The sequence below is a fragment of the Rattus rattus genome, chromosome 5, assembly GCF_011064425.1.
Source record: "Rattus rattus isolate New Zealand chromosome 5, Rrattus_CSIRO_v1, whole genome shotgun sequence".
In the NCBI taxonomy this organism is placed as follows: domain Eukaryota; kingdom Metazoa; phylum Chordata; class Mammalia; order Rodentia; family Muridae; genus Rattus; species Rattus rattus.
In genome coordinates, this window is record NC_046158.1 from 128,675,818 (window position 1) to 128,679,279 (window position 3,462).

Below are 3,462 nucleotides of genomic sequence, written 5' to 3' on the forward strand. Positions count from 1 at the left end.
AAATATTCATCACAATTTAGATGTTCTACACAGATGCTATTATCTGTGTTTGGCATTCATAGTCTTTGAGAGCCACAAAATTGGGTACTATGTTTGATTTTGAAATGCTAGGTTTATGACTATTTCAATGCTCAGATGAACTACATGATGAGCCCCATGGCAAAAACAGATCCGGTAATAAGCAACCACCTGCTAGGATGCCATCCTATAAAAGGCCCCATGGTCATTCTAGATGTATGTGTGCCAGCTGAGACATGGCTCTGTCTGGTGAGTTGTGTGACAATCTTTTTTGTCTAGTCATTTTGTAATAACAGAGGCTGTTAAACAACTATAATTAAATAAACAAAGATATTTATTACATGGTGTCTAGCTAGTGACTTTGAAATATGTTTCATAGCAGTGTATGCCAAAAAACATATTAATCACTCCATTGATTGTCAGATATGAGTTGAAACAAGATCTACCTATCTACTGGTATACTTTTTTCATTAAATAATTTTGTATTGATGTAATATTCCAATGTTGTCCCTTCACAGGTCATTCAAACATTTCGTCCTCTTCTTCTACTATGATAATTGTAAAGAAACCTCTGTTTCACCCTTTAAACCATGAGTGCATTATTGCAAAACAGTTCTACGCATATCCTGTCTCACTGAGGATGGGAAGTACAGTTCAGTTAGTAAAAATAAGTCCACAGGAGGCAGGCATCTAACTCATGTGCAACTGAGCTTCCATTTGTTAGGGCATCTACAAGAAGACAAAGCTGCACATTTGTCACATATGTGATGGTGCCTATGTTCAAACCACTGTTCCTCTCTTGTTGGTTGTTCAGTCCCTGGATGGACCAAGTGTACAGGCTAATTGACTTTGTTTAGTCTTTCTTATATGTCCTGACATTTTGATTCCTCATCTTTCCCTGAACTTGTACCTGAGACTTGAGAATCTAATGTTTGTTTGTGTTCTCCACATTTGTTTCAATTGGCCACTTATGTAGACAATCACAGGACCATTTTGCTTGACTCCTGCTTATAAGCGTGACAGAGTATAATTAAAGTAGTCAGTGATTGGTACAGGAACATGAAATGTGTCTCAATTTGGGCAAGTAATTTCTTGTCACTTCCAAAATCTTTATATTATACCTGCATATTTAATAGGCAAGATAATAATTGATGTGAATGTATTAGTGGGTAAGGTACTGTCTTTATAATTGTAGTGGAATTCCTGCTAAGATACAAGAAGGGGTTATGTCGGGATCAATAAACTGCACTGCTATGAGTCTAAGATAGAATGGTTCCCTTAGACATTCTATTATTGCCTTCTGCTCCAGGGTTCCGGTATAACCTAGAGCGGACTCTCCTAACACCCATATACTACTTACCTACGAATTTTATTCTTTCTCTCTGGCTGTCCCTATTTCTGATTGTTCCTGCCTAGTTCTACACCATAACTCCTCTCACCTTCTGGTCCCTCCCTCCATTTACCCCCAATATCTCTTTTATTTCCCTTCAAAGAGAGATTTGACCATTCTCCCATTATTCCTTCTTCTTTTTGTCAAAGTTCAAATGTCCACAGGTTTGTGGGTATATTTCTGGGTCTTTCATTAGGTTACATGGATCAATCTTTCTGTGTGGATTCCAATTTAATATGCCTTTTACATCTACTGGTAGGTAGTAGAACTTGAGGCCATTGATGGTGATTCCTTCAGAAGTACTTTTATTGTTGAGAATTACTGTGGCTATTCTAGATTCTTTCAAATTAGATTATAGGAAGTTGAGAATTTCTCTTTCCATGTCTGTGATGTTTTCACCTTGACTTGTATATCTCCATCCAATATTTGATTGTGGTTTCCACATCCTTTTGTATTTCCTGCTTTATTTAGAATCTTATAGGATCATTATGCCAAGTTCATATTTACAGGCATGGCAGAGTATAATTAATACTCATAGATTGGTTATGAACATAAAATGGGTCTTAATTTGGGCCAGACAATTGTTGGCTTTTCCCACAGTCTTTTGTTTAGTTTTATGGCATATATTGAAAGAAAAAAATTGAGCTGGACATTTTGTGGGGAGATGTTGTCCTTATCCTTTTGCTGATAATCCTTCTGAGCTACAAGGAAGGATCCACAATTGCCACTGCTATGACTCTCAGAAAGAGTGGCCCCCATAGACATTTTTCAATCTCCTCTGCAAGATCTCTGGTATAATGTAGAGAAGTCACTCTTCTTGTGCCTCAACTGTCTACCTCCAAATTTTAAGCATTTTCTCCTTTTTACCATACAATATCTTTTCCCAGCCTAGGTCTCCATAAAATATACTCCCCTCTTGGTCCTTTTCTACATTGACCCACCAATATATATGTTATATCCTCTTCAAGAAAGATTAAACCATTCTCACTTTATCCCGTCTTGATTTTCAAATTCAAATGCCAATATGTTTCTGACTGTATTCTAGGTCTTTGCTTCAGTTCTATTCATCAATATCTGTTTGTGTCTGTTTCTTAATTTATATATTTATAACTATTGATGGGTAATTGTGCTTGAAGTCTAGTATGGTGATCCCATCAGAATTTCTTTTTTACTTGAGAATTGTTTTTGCTCCCCTGGTATTTGTAATCAAGTTATATAAAATTGAGATTTTTTGTTCCAGGTCTCTGAAGATTTGAGCTGGAGTTTTCATGAGGATTGCATTGAATTTGTAGATTCAGGGTTATCTCATACCACAATCTTAGGAAAATTCATTGTCTGTTTGTGGCAGGATCTGAGACTTTGGATAATGAACTTATCCAGTATCTGATTGATCGTGTAACAAGCAATTATAACAGTGTCCATGTGAATGAATACTGGACTTTATACAATTTTCTATAGTATTTAATTTTAGAGATTTTCATTTGAAAAGGAATATATTTTTTAGATTTTTATTAGATATATTTCTTGATTTACAGTTCAAATATTAATCCCCTTCCTGCTTTCCTCTTCATAAACTCCCTCCCTGTCCTCCTTCCCCTTCCCCATACTGGTATTCCCCCTATATATCCCCCTTACTGCCTCCCATCTTCCCCTCCACTGGGTGCCAACCTTGGCAGGACTGAGGGCTTCCCCTTCCTCTGGTGCCCCAAAAGATTATTTACTGCTACATATGCATTTGGCACCCTGGGCCGGTCCATGTATTGTCTTTAGGTAGGGGTTGAGTCCCTGGAAGCTCTGGTTTAATTTTGAACTCCAGATTTTATTCCCCTCACACTCTAACCCTGAAAAATTTTACGTTCCATACCTCCGCCCTGCTAACACCTATTTCTCCACAGTGAAGTCTCCACCAAACCCATCCCATAAGACCTCTAAAATTGCATGGCCTACAATATCTTGAGGAATATGAGCATCTTCTCTGACTGAACACAGACCATCGAGTCCTGTGCTGTATATGTGTTAGAAACTTCATATAAGCTGGTGTATGCTACTTGGTT